The sequence below is a fragment of the Neodiprion fabricii genome, chromosome 5, assembly GCF_021155785.1.
Source record: "Neodiprion fabricii isolate iyNeoFabr1 chromosome 5, iyNeoFabr1.1, whole genome shotgun sequence".
NCBI classification, from domain to species: domain Eukaryota; kingdom Metazoa; phylum Arthropoda; class Insecta; order Hymenoptera; family Diprionidae; genus Neodiprion; species Neodiprion fabricii.
Genome location: NC_060243.1, coordinates 10,529,411 through 10,542,396, shown reverse-complemented (window position 1 = coordinate 10,542,396; position 12,986 = coordinate 10,529,411). Strand labels below are relative to the sequence as shown.

The 12,986-nt window shown below is 41.6% G+C and overlaps 1 long non-coding RNA gene across 1 annotated transcript; it reads right to left on the bottom strand.

Annotated features, from left to right (window-relative positions):
• Positions 1-10,824: 10,824 nt before the first annotated feature.
• On the bottom strand, positions 10,825-12,541 carry LOC124182870. The gene is made up of 4 exons (XR_006870880.1): positions 11,895-12,541; positions 11,696-11,761; positions 11,309-11,374; positions 10,825-10,959 (listed from the first exon to the last, which is right to left on the bottom strand). It is a non-coding gene; the product is annotated as an uncharacterized LOC124182870 (long non-coding RNA).
• Between the last annotated feature and the right edge of the window lie 445 nt (positions 12,542-12,986).

The window sequence follows — 12,986 nt, the reverse complement described above, 5'->3', positions numbered from 1 at the left end:
TTTGTAGCACCATGAATTTTCGTCTCAAGGTTTTTAAAGTTACAGCATTGTTCGGCTCTGCGGGATCCGCGACGTTGCACAGTCTCTTGTTCCATATATCGTAATGCCCATCCGCTGTTATTTGAAACCCGACACCCGGAGGACCGCGAGTGCTCGCGGTCGTGTTTTTATTCAGCTGACGTCCAAACACGTCGACGCTCATCTCAGTAATAAATGCAGAAATGACGGCAGCTGCTTAGTGAATGATTCATGCTTCGCGTAGCTCTTCGAAAATGGAGATTGTTTCGTTATTGTGACTCGGATTTTCCGCTCCCTGAGATGCCAGGAGTAAACGAAGACGCTCCACTAACTCGTTTAGATAATCCCAAAAGACGTATTCCGTTTCAACAACTTGTCAAGTGATCATGGCTTGCGGAAGTAGACCTCTACCCTTTCGGCGAGATGATGGGGAATAATCCATTAATTCGGCAATGACATTTCTAAATTGATAACTGTAATCGTTTCGAACAGCCCCATTGGATGAGTAATACTTCTTATACGCGTTCGTTGCGACGATTATGTTTTCGAAATTTTCCCGATCTCCGGCGCTCACAGAAGAACCGTCAGGCTCCTTTTTGAACAAGAGTACCAGCGAACCCTTCGTTTTCGGGTAACGCGTCGCTAATACGAACGTAGTCACTCTCAAGAGATATCAAAGAATCACCAATCATTAGTCCGTTTGAGAGGTTGCGTACACCGTACACGTTCTCCAATTCACGACAAAAAAATTCCAATTTTGTCTTCGCATCTCTCATCAGTGCAAGATACTCGTCTTCGATTTTCTCGACCGGTGTTTCTACGATTGTTTCATCCCCCGCCAGAGAAAAGTAATCGTCCATTTCCGAGACGGTTTCATTTTTCGTTTTATTTTTCATCTGCTTTATTTCTTCTTTAATTTCTTGCACCTTTTGTTGGACAGGTTTGGTATCTTTTGTAACATTCACCAGTTCCTGCAACGGAGTCACTACTGGTTTGAAAACGTCACTCAATTTCTGAATCGTCGATTCCTTGCCCGACTTGAGCAATCTGTGTTTTGGACGGATCGCAGCACTTGCTTAAGCGATCTGACGTAGGACATCTTTTTGCTCGGAAATTTCGGAGCTACGCATGTTGACGCTACCGAGTCTGCAACGCTACTGCGTCTCTCGCTCGGAAACGCCAGATTCTGTTCCTTTTCCAGGCTAACAATAGAATGGAATCCCCTCCTGTATCGTCCTTCGTTGAGCTCACTGTCTTTGTCGATCACCAGAAACCCGTATTTGTCACCGTTCCAGCATGCCGCACACAAGTCTTTAAACTCTGTGTAAGACATATCGGTGTTTACATGGTCGTTGTATACGTGTCTCAGGTTCATATCGTCTTGTTTGAATAACACGAGTAAGGTTACGTTGTCGCGCACGAGACGTTTGGAAATACGCGCGTACGTCTGACAGAGATAGAAACAGTCAACGTTGTGATGTCTACCCATACAAAAGTAGGCTCTAATATTGTCCTGCTTCTCGCACGCTACATCGTCAAATATGATTATTGAGTTGGGCCGTGCTTCTTCCCGTGAAATCACTTGCTCACGCTTGGTAAACGCAAAATACTTCGTATCCTCAACATGGTCCAGCAATTGCTTCAACAATTGGTATTGAGGTTGGTTGAGAGATTTCGAGCAGACGTAGATATTTTCAAATCTGAGTCCGTTGGGATGGGTTATAAAGCGTGAGCCACGCATTAGTTTTACGACAATTCGACGGTCCACAGAATATTGCACGTACACTATTCGGTAGTAACTCTCCGTGCCGTTTGTGCCTTTTGACATTTTGCTCCGAAAGTTGGTCCAAATTTATCACGGGAAGCTTGGTAGGTCGTTTCTCAAACCGCATCTCGGACAGGACTGATCGGATTTGCTATAAATACCTCGTTTTAAAACACTTTCCTTCAGTCAACGCACGAACATAATATCGTATAGAAGTAAACAAAGCAGCAGCAGGCGACAACATCGCGGCAAGGGTCTAGTAAATAAAATCATCAACAAACCTCCGATTCAGTTGCATGTTCGCGGTTACCAGTACTGCTGTCCAGGTACGAAGTTGATGAAAAGACTCGCGAAAGGCGATTCCGGTATCCATCCTCTCGATGCAGCGTTTAAGAAACACGATATAGCGTATACGAAAAATCGTGAGAACCTTGAAGTTAGAAACGAGGCTGATAGGGGTGTTGGCTGAGAAAGCTTGGACACGGGTTCTCGCAAAGGACGCAGATTTGGGTAAACAGGCAGCCGATTGGGCAGTAGCTAATACAATGAAAGTGAAATCAAAATTCGGAATGGGAATTCGAAAATCAAAAAATGTGACCTCGAAAAAAACTTTAAATGCTGCTAAACGTTCTATGGTTCCAAGCAACGATGCAAAAGGAGCTATCGAATCGGCACTGAAGGAAGCTGAGAACGCCGTTGTTAAAGCGGGTGGTAAATGTAAAGTGCGAACACCTCGCGTCCTACCGGTACCTTCAAAAGTCGGTGGTTTTCTACAGTTTCTGATTCCTATTTTTGCCGGTCTCAGCGCTACGGGTGCGTTTAGCCGGTGGTGCGGCAGGTATAGCAAAAGCTGTGAACGATGCGAGCGCGGCTAAACGAGGATTAGAGGAAAGAAAACGACACAACAATACTATGGAAGCTATCGCGTTCGGCAAGGGGGTTCATATAACACCGTACAAAACGGGTCTTGATCTCCATCTTTCAAAGAACTAGATGCGATGCTACCACGTCGAGCGTTGACTGATTGGGACTTGTTGAAATATGCAAAAATCTTTAAGGTTCCGCATTTCCGCAGTGTTTTCATGCAAAACGAAATGCCCGAAAACGGTCCACGAAAAAAGGAGTCAGCTATGATCAACCTTGACGACAAAGACGGTCCGGGGACACACTGGGTTGCATACAAGAACCGCGACAACAACATCGATTACTTTCACAGTTTCGGCAACCTTCAACCACCCACAGACCCCATAAAATACCTCGGCGTTGGTAGCGTCAAACACAATCATGAAAGGTACCAGGATTATGATACATTTGAATGCGGACACTTGTGTCTGAAATTTCTAAGTGGTGAGCTGTATTGACATGGTGCGTGATTCGTCAAAGTCAGTCTACCACTCGCAGTCACGGATGATTCGTTAACGTTAATGATTTCGGGAACCTCTTCGATACTCGAGGCACAATATGCCCCACCGATCGAACTTGCTCGTGATGGAAGTTATGCTCTTGGCTTGGTAGAATTGTTAACCTTCAATTCCATTCCCAACGTTGATGTCGGTCACAATAAAATTTGCGTAGCCAATAAAGTGAACACCATACCTACCGGCAGCTACGAGATCGAGGACATGGAAAAGCATCTTCAAAACGTGCTAAGAAATACAGATATCAGGCTCGCCGTCAAACCCAACAATAATACATCACGCAGCGAAATCACATGCAACCACACGATTAACTTTAAGCCGGATGATTCCATTGCTCAACTTTTGTGATTAACACCACGTGTATTGGCAGCTAACCAAACTCACGAATCAGACATGCCTGTAACTATACTCAAGGTCAACGCGTTGCGCGTCGAGTGTAGCATTACAACGGGCGCCTACGTCAATGGACACAAAGTACACACTATCCACGAGTTTTTCCCAACCGTCCCTCCAGGATATAAGATCGTGGAAGTATCGTCGCACGCCGTTTACCTTCCGATCACCGTCAAGACCATAGATTACGTTCAGCTCCGGTTAGTGGATCAAGACGGAGACCTGGTTAATTTTCGTGGAGAAGTTATTACTGTGAGACTACACATCAAATCGCAATGAACGATGGGAATTGTATATAACAGACTGTCGAAGAGTAGGTATATCAGTAAGTCGGCATGCCCCGATCAAGTCAGTCGTCGATCGATTCCCGAACCGCTAACACCTCGAAACGTGGAGTTCCTGATGGCTCTGGGTCTGAAACTGACACCTTTTGGAAGAGGAACTTCCGACAAGTAAAAATCCGATTTTGCTTTTTTATGATCTGATACGTACCATGGAGGAGGAAATCTTGAGCATTCAAACACCAGTCGTCTTTGATGAATCCGTTGCGCATTACGAGATTCACGCTTACAAACCTCACGCCTACAAACCTCACGCCTCGTCAACTTTCAACAGCGATTAAATTCGAATCACCGTTCAGCTTCAGGATTTATGCATATCACCCAGCAAAAGTTCGGTACATATCCACGGACGATTCCTCAAACCTGATGGTACAGCTACTGTGACCACAAGGCTCGTAAACGATGCCATCTGTCGACCGTTTCAAGGAATTCGCTACGAAATTAACGCAGTTGAGGACGATAGAAGCAAGAACGTCGGCTTGACAGGTCTCATGAAGGGTTACGCTTCCCTGCACCCTGGTCAGACTTGGCTGATGAAGAACGCTGGATGGCTTGATGTAGAAGAGAAGAAAAAATTAACTGATGCCTAGGGTAATTTTGACGTACTGATACCGCTCAGCATGATATAGGGTTTCGCGGAAGACTACCGCAAAATCGTTGTCATCGCTAAACATGAGTTAATTTTGACGAGATCAAAAACTGACGTCAACGCAATCATGCAGACTCGAGGAGGAATTCCAAATTACGATCAATGCAGTGGAATGGCTAATACCGTATTTGAAACTCGCTGATCAGAAAAAAGTTGACCTACTCAATTTCATTCAGAGAGATCCGCCTATTTCGATGAGCTCCGCAGTTGGCAATTGTACGAATATCCCATTCTTCCCACAACATCGAAACACGTTTGGACTGTGAAAACTTCTACTCAGCTTGAAAAACCTCGTTACGTCATTTTGGGTTTACAAATAAATAGCAAGAACAAGACAGGCCAGAACGCAAGTCATTTCGATCATTGCAATATCACGGACGTCAAGCTATTTTTAAACTCTCAATCTTATCCGTAAGCTAACCTGGACCTCAACATGAGTCGTAATCTGTACGCGCTCCTGTACGAGATGTGCGCAAACTTCCAAGCTACCTACTACGACAAGAACCCCGAGCCGTTGCTGACAAAGAGTGAATTCCTTTGAGACGTCTCCTTATTCGTTATCGACTGTTCAAAACAAAACGAATCTTTGAAGTACGGACCTGTCGACATCCGTCTTGAATTTGAAGCTAAAGCCAACTTTCACGCTAAAACATCGGCGTACTGATTGTTGATTGTTCACGATCGTATTGTCGAATACAACCCGCTCAGTGGTGGGGTGAAAAAGTTGGTATAAAAGCTGACCCGTTCCTACCATCTCGCACAGTTCAAAGATGGAGCTTATCGTTGACATACAAAGCTTTCGTAGACCTTTCAACAATACCTTCACATTAAAAGAATTGGCTATAATCTCAATCTACTCGGAAGCGTCTCCATCAGTGTTTTTCTTCAAGCCACCTTACGAATAGGATTTACTGAACGTCAAATACAAAAGCCAAAATTCTTGGTTAGAACGCGATTTTCACGATTTACCTTGGAGCTGTGAAACCATACCTTTTGAGGAAGTTGAGTGGATCATTGAAGACAGGCTGTGCGAAGCTGAAACCGTGTACGTAGAAGGAGAAGAAAAACGAGATTGGTAGCTCAAAATCGTTCCAAAAGTTCAAATCATCGATATGCTGGACTTTGACTGTCCATCGCTTCAAACCTTGCAAAAAACTTCAGCTGTGTCTCTGAGATGCGAACTTTATACAACACCCAACGCAATCTGTGCAGCACAAAACGTTTGCATACTTCAGAATTGGCTACAAAATCATCGTACTGTTCGGGTGGCGAGGGTGTACGATTTGTGTTACAGCGCAAAAGCGTCTACAAGAACGGCCCCGCATTCCTGGCGAATATATCACCCTGGTTATGATACTGTTGAATAGAATTATTGTACTATCGTTGTGAAGTAATTGTCAACCGTAGTCTAAAAATTGTACTCAATAAAACTGTTTTTTTTGATGAATATTCATGAAATAATTTTATACCCTCACCTTAGCTCTTGAGAGAAAATTTTTTTCAATACGAAGCTTATGTAAGATTCGACCTTGCTCTCCATCCTTGACCGAGCTGTACTCAAACCGAGTCATGTTTTGCATTCCTAGAGCGATAGTAACCCAACACCGCAGATCCTTGGCTCTGAATGTACCGCAGCTATCGGCCGACCTTGCACGCTGGTATTGTCTGAACCCGTCCAAATACTCATCGTAGGGTTCACATTACCTGACGCATTTCGAAACCCTCCATCGTTGCTTAGTGGTGTTCGGAGTAGCATTTTCTTAGATTTTGAGACTTAATTCTAGATACAATTACAGGGTACAAAACGTACTTAGGATTAAAGGTATACAAGATGGTTAGGCGATAAATGAAAAAATATTCATAATTTCAATCTTTTTTTTGTCTATTGAACGTAAGACTTTCACAGAACATTGGATATTTGAATGCGATATTCAGATTATACGTACACGAATTCAAGTCGACCGCACGGTCCGTTAAGATAGCGTAGATGCAACCGTATTTCCTTACTGGCTGTCGTCACTTTCTGAAACAAATCTTCATTTTCGTGGAGGGCCTTGGTCAGTCGGTTGGGCAGAAAAATCATGAGTCATCCAAGTCCAGAACGATTTCGTCTCCAAATTTCGTTTTAACCCGACGAACGCCACTGACCCGGTATTTGAAGCATACTTCGAGGTCCGAAAGCTTTTTCAACAGCAGAAGTGTCTGCAGGCGAGCGACTTCGTTCAGTTTTGAAAAGTCCATGATCGTTACTCTCCAGTTGTATGTGCTCGAAATCTCTTGTGAGTTGATTGAGGTCAGATCTGATTTTCAGCAGATGTTTTACTTCTCCAATATTCTTGGTGAGCAGTTGTAGTCGTTTCTTCAATTCACGTTGTTTTTCCAGAGCACTTCTCATTTGCAAGAAGACCAGCTTCAGACTGGCAATGAAGTTTTCACTTTTGACTTATGTAACGTTTCCCCCACCACATAATTAGAAATATGGTGGAGGGTGAGGAATGCCACGTGGTTGATATTAAATACGTATGTTTGTGTATGTGCGTGCACCTTTCAGCATTCCCAGAGCGATAGTAACCCAACACCGCAGATCCATGGCTTTGAATGTACCGCGACTATCGGTCGACCTTGGATATCAAACCGACATCCGAGTAAGTGAAAAACAATTCTCGGACCATTAATTCTAGGATGTCACGTGGTTGATAACGTGGCAAAGGAATGTGAGGTCGTTGATGTTACACGTCAGCGATATCTGGGTGGATAAAAAACAATTCTTCGAACTATTAATTTTGGAATGTCACGTGGTTGATGAGGTGCGAAAGGAATGTGGGGATGGTTGATGTTACACATCAGCAGTCATATCGTGGGAAAAGAATGCGGGACGGTAAAAAGCCCCCCCCCCCCCCTGCGCCCTCCACCGTCGGCTGGCGAGCACTACGGACCTTCGGTACGGCAGACTGTGACGTCATCGCGGGAAAGGGTTTGCGTCTGAGCTGCGCGGAGCGGAATAGGGTTTGAGTCCGAGCTGCGCGGAGCGGCTAGGTCGGTAAGTGTCGGTAACCGGAACCTGCGTGTAGCCCCGGCCTTGCTATTATAGCTACTACTAGCTCTGCATGACCGCGGTGGAAGGGACCAGCGTCGGCTTGTTGAAGCAACTCTACAAGCACCGTAAGGAGCCTAGATTATTTTAATCACACAAAGAAAGAAAATAGTCGTCGGGACATTTTTCGTGCGATGAAAGAAACACATTGGTTTAAAACGCTGTGAGCCGCCGCTTGAAGGGGAGCTGCGAAACGATCGCAGCGTGCGGGGTGGCGAATAGTGAGTTGAGCCAGCGTGTGTTTGGTAGCATTTTGTATGAGAACTAATAGGCAGTATGTGGAGTTACACTTGTTGTGTTGTTGACTGCAAAAATAACGGTGAAACTAGTGATTGTATATTTTACAAGTTTCCAACTGCATCACCTAAAATAGCTAAAAGGCAAAAATGGATTGCTTCTGTGAAAAGAAAAAAGTAAGTAACATAACCTTATTTTTGTTGCCTTAGTTTTCCATATCTTTGAAATCGAGCCAACTATATCAATAAGTGAACTGCTATGCTATCTGCATGAAACACTGTATAAATACCTAAGTATTATTGTTTTTATCAGTCCTGATGGTTCAAAGCGGACTCCAAAAACTGATTTCATTGGCAAGAAAAAATCAGATGATCCTGCGAGTCCAAGCTACGCGCAAACAACTATTCCCTCCTGTTTATCATGCAAAGCAAGTGAATAAAGGAGCTGTTTCAAGCAACTAAATATCTGTAAAGTAAAAAAAATAATTATAAAATTGAGTACTATATACATTTATATTTATATAATACATATGTAGGTATTTATCAATTATAGATACAACCGACTCATGAACCGAAGAAAGACTACACAAGCATTACATCGATGTGAATTGTAATACTGGAAATCAAGTTAATGACGACTCTAACAATGTTGTCAATAATAGTGGACGTAAACCTATAGATGTAAGCATTGCAGAAGTAATTTTAAAAACTGATCAAGAGTGTCAAGTAGATTTTGTAAGTTCTGCTGGATCGAACGAACAAAAACTTTCGCTTGTAACAGATATATGACTATTTACTGCGATGCTGAAGTTGAAACTGAGATACCGGAAATTGCTACTCGAAACTATTGTGAATCGAAAAAAAAAAATGAATGATAAAATGGTAGATAATTCGGTTGGTTTCAACGGGGCTGTAGTTGAACAAAATGGGAAACAGCGTAGTTTCTGTGGTTTTCCATTTATTAAGACCGATAAAGATTTATTAGATATTGCTGGAGTGAACTTCCAGAACTTTGATTTTTTGTGAAGCATATTATTCAGTAACATCGTAATCAACAAAAATAATGATTGCTCACGTTTAACTGTACTTTACATGTCTCAGAAGATACGGATGCTTGTAGCCTAACTTCAGCTTGAATAAACAAACTTTCTCCATTATGCCTGTACTCTTGTACACTCCGAACATGATCGGCTTTAAATAGATTTATGCCTTTTAGTTCCGTTGTAGGTTCGAAGTTTATTTTGTGTGTGATTTTTTCAAACCCTGTCATTATTAAAACATCCATGACCACGGATTTTTCCATTAAAAAATTATTTATTTTGATAGTATTCGTGACAGTTTTTTAAGTATCAATGTTGTCTATCTATCCATGTGTCAAAATATATTTGTTTTGAACTTCTTGACCTACAAATTATCACTTAAAACTTGGTTTTAATTACTTCACAACTATTTAGTCACATATTTTCTACTGGAGTTTCAACTCGTTATTATTTTCAACTTTTTACTTTACTATTACAATAAAAATATCACTTATCTACTCATATTTTGCTTATTTTCGATATTTATCAGTATTATTCCAATGCAAATGAACACGCCAGCTGTTTAGCTTTTGAAACCGCTAGGTGGCGGCACGAGCGAGGCTCACAGCGAATACTCCACGACCTTCGTCATCACGGAGTTATTGAAAACAAACAAAAAATGGTTGGTCGAACGATGTCATTCTCTGAAATATATGAAAAATTATCTTTTATTCTTGGTTTTATTATTATTTGTGTATTCAGGATGTATAGCAGGGTGATTTTTGAATTTTTATACGCTGATTAGCGCTGTTGAATGATGAGCGCTGTTGCGCTTTTAAATGAATTGAAATAATTCCCTGAATATTTAAACTCTGCATCAACTCTAGGATGGTCCGCTTTGTGATTGAAGTACCTCGTGGAAATAACCCGACAAAAAATTTTTTTCTATCCGTACATTTCATTGGAAGATCTGTAGTGTTCAAAAATATCTGTAACTACGAGAGTTTAGAGGGTATTAGTGCAACGATCAGAATGAAAATACACATCATTTTTGCGCTCGGCATCGATGGCGGCGATTTTGATATTCGTCATCGAGCAGGAATTCATCATGGAAACGCCGATGCTCTCTCTCGAAGACCCTGCGAGGAAATGCCAGAGTGTAAACAGTGTGCACGATTAGGGAAAAATCGTGACCCCTCTCTTATAATACGGAAGATTTCTTTCGAAAATAACCAGGAGGAATGGAGAAAATCGCAACAAGAGTACGACACTTTGAATCAAGTGAAGTCTTGGAAAGAAGCAGAAACTCGCCTAGACTGGCAAGATATATCTTTAGCCGAGCCAGATTTGAAAATTCATTGGGCTCTAAATACTCTATTTATGGGACTCTATTCTTTTAATTGATGGAATTTTATACCGAAAATGGGAATCTGCAGACTTGAAAGAAATCAGGTGGCAACTTTTGGTTCCCAGGTCACGAGTTCCAGAGATTCTTGCTCTTTATCATGATTCTCCTGCAGGCGGACACTTCGCGTCAAATAAAACTCTGGGCAGAATTCGCAACTTCTACTTTTGGCCTCGTTGCCGGATGGACGTTGAAGATTGGTGTCGAAGATGTCGAATCTGCACGGCAAAGAAAGGACCTCGAGCGAAGGGACAAAGCTCTCTTCAAATTTACAACGTGGGAGCTCCATTTGAAAGGATAGTGATGGACTTTCTCGGACCTCTCCCGGTAACCCATTCTGGAAATGAATATGCTCTGGTTATTGCTGATTATCTTACTAAGTGGCCTGAAGTAGTCCCTCTCGCTAATCACGAAGCCTCCACTGTAGCACAGGCATTCGTTAAAGAGTTTATTTGTAGACACGGAGTTCCTCTGGAACTTCATACTGATCAAGGCCGAAATTTTGAGTCAACCTTAGTGAAAGAGGTTACTCAGATTTTAGGGGTTAGAAAAACTCGTACGGCTCCTTTGCTTCCGCAAACTGACGGCATGATAGAGCGTCTGAATCGAACCTTATTTAAACTGCAAAACAAAAAAATTTTCGCAATATTAAAATTTGTATTTGGAAGTGTACGAATGCAAGCATGAATGTACGATGCATCGAAAGAACGCGCACGAATAGTATAAAAGTGGAGAACATGAGCGCGCAGCATACAAGAACCGCGCAGCATACAAGAACCGCGCAGGTATATATCCAAGGGATGACAACGAGAAAGTTGGCAAGAGAGAGAGCGAGTAAGGGAGTGAGGGTGGCAGGGTCCGCAAGGTGGTGAGAGAGTGTGTGACAGAGGGGAAACAGAAGGAATTTTCCGCTCTGTTAGGATGCGGTCCTGCGTGGCCAAGGCATACTGTTTGTATTTATCATACTTACATTGGTGTTGATGTTAATGATTCCGCAGAGTTATCGTCATGAAAACTTTCTTTTTCCACATCAGGACTGCAAAATAATATTTGCAGTATAAAAATTTTTCGTAATAAGTCTGAAACGAGTATAGCAATATCTATTGCACATTTTAAATAATAAACTGCTTATGAGCATTCAAAATGATATTTCAATACAAAATTACTGTTTTTAAATAGACTAACAATTTTAGTATTTCGTAACGCGTTATATTAATAAAATCAACTCGTAATAAAAGTGATTAAATTTTCTTTTAAGGAATAAAACTAATTTCAAGCAAAAAAGATTATAAAATTTGTAGACGAACTTGTAGCTTTCAATTGAGTAGATTAATCACTAAAGTTTTATCACGCTTACTTTGCTTTTAACGTTGATGGCCCTGCACTGCTGTCATCGTGAACACTTTATCCTTCTACATGTACACTGAAACATAATATTTGCAGTATTATACGTAACAATTATATTGTGGGAATGAAAGTGTGTATAAATCAGAATATGCGCGTGTGTATAATGTGTGTATTTGTGAGAGACAGAAAAAAGCATTGCGTAAACTTACTTTGATGTTGATTTCGATGGTTTCTGTTTTGCTGGAACAACTTGATATTTTATTGACACTGCTGTAAACTTTGAATAACAACTTGAGTGGTATCTCTGACAATCATTTACTTCTTGAGGTATAATAATGCTATTTAAATCTAAAATGTTTGCCTTGCGAATTGAAAGAATATGTGCACTTTTATTCAAAGTATTAATGACGAATTGTTGCAATTTTCCTGTTGCTTTTCGACAAAAAACGCAGTTTGGCTTGACTTCAGACATTTTGAAATTTCACACTTGCACGCACTTCTTTTCACGAGACTTTTCATGGAGACTACAAGAACGCTACCGACTACTCGCACAGACGCTACACGAACCAAAGCCAACGGTCCCTTTTCCAAATTTAGGTCGGGATCATCTTTTGCGTAGATATTTACCTGGGCATCCGAAATGGCAACAGCTGCGAGCAAGGGGGCACACACAAGGAAAGAAAGATACCGTTATATTTGAGGGCTGCGCACGAGTATATTTCCGCAGGTATAAATAGTCCCAATTTTATAGCCACCTTTCGCCTACGGAACTATTTGTTTCACGGCCAACGAGCTTGCCCAGAGATAAGTAGAGAGGTGTAATAAAAGAGATTTATATTGCTTAGCTTATAATGTTGAACATTTTTGCGAATTTCATCACTATATTTAAGCCTCCATTTTCACGGAAAAGATCTAGCGTAACTATCAACGAGAATTTATTAAATGAATTATATTGAACAAATGTATAATATAAAAAAACAACTTCATGATAGCCGTTGAACAATTTATAACAACGATCGTCTTTCAGGCCGATAAAGATGCAGCGTCGTAGCCGCGGTTTCGGCCGCGGTGCTCGCGCCCTGCATGCCGAATGCAACTTCACACGCTTGGCAGACGACCTTCGCGGTATCTTATTAGTGGCAGACTATTATTTTTGTGTTTGCTGATTTAAAAAGAAGCATTTCAATCAATTTCATCCTTGCGGGCATAAATTTTTTTACTATTTTTTTTGCGCTTACTTGCGTGGGTGGCACACGAATTTTGTTGCGGAATTTAGGTGGCAGACGATAATTTCTAAGCTT